This window comes from Triticum dicoccoides, chromosome 4B (assembly GCF_002162155.2).
Source record: "Triticum dicoccoides isolate Atlit2015 ecotype Zavitan chromosome 4B, WEW_v2.0, whole genome shotgun sequence".
Lineage (NCBI taxonomy): Eukaryota > Viridiplantae > Streptophyta > Magnoliopsida > Poales > Poaceae > Triticum > Triticum dicoccoides.
This window is the reverse complement of record NC_041387.1, coordinates 662,857,005-662,857,840: the sequence shown is the minus strand read 5'-3', so window position 1 is coordinate 662,857,840 and position 836 is coordinate 662,857,005.

Sequence of the window (836 nt, the reverse complement as noted above, 5' to 3'; positions counted from 1 at the left end):
AGCTAGTCGCCCGTGACTCCCATGCAATGCTCATACTGCTCATGTGGTCAGTAGAACGAACAGCTTTGCTATGGTCCCTGCGTACGTACTTGTTTTTTTTTTCATTTGCTTTTGCATGGAGCCAATGGATGCATGTGAAAGCAAGGCAGCAGCCATAGGTGGCCGGCCGCGCTAGCTGCAACTGCAGCTGAAAGGAAATCACGTCTAGTATATATGGATCCGTACGCTGCACAATCTGTAAAGTTTGAACACTGCATGCATGCAGCTCAGGTACCTTGGCCATATGCCTCGTTGGCTTGCTTCGCGTGTTGTCAGCTCTTGTCTCCCTTGTGAGGGTATGACGTCCCGTTAATAGTTACTATGATGATATGTGTAACGGCATTTTTCATCCTTTTCATTTCCACTACCAACGGTCGACGTCGCTGCCCAGTGAAATATAAATTGGATTTTCAGTTCAAAAGATATATAATAGACATGGAAGATGAGCTAGGTGGTGAATTCACTCTCCGCTAAAACTTGTATCAGAAGTCACATGCATTGAGTAATTAATCTCTAATCACAAAACCAGTTTCTGAATCTTGCGGCTGCATGCATGTGTACCCCGCCCGGTGTGTTGTAAATCGTCTCCCTGTGTGTGTGTGTAACGAATATTGTTGATATCTATTGTCAACCAATAATAGTCAAGACAATGATTAAAAAAATTCATATAGTATGATCCAACTCCAAGCGAAATTAACTAGCACGATAAGAAACAAACCAGGCCAATAACCCAACACTAGTGCAGAACCGGGCTTTAGTGCCGGTTCGTGACGGCCTTTAGTGCCGGTTGGCGAACC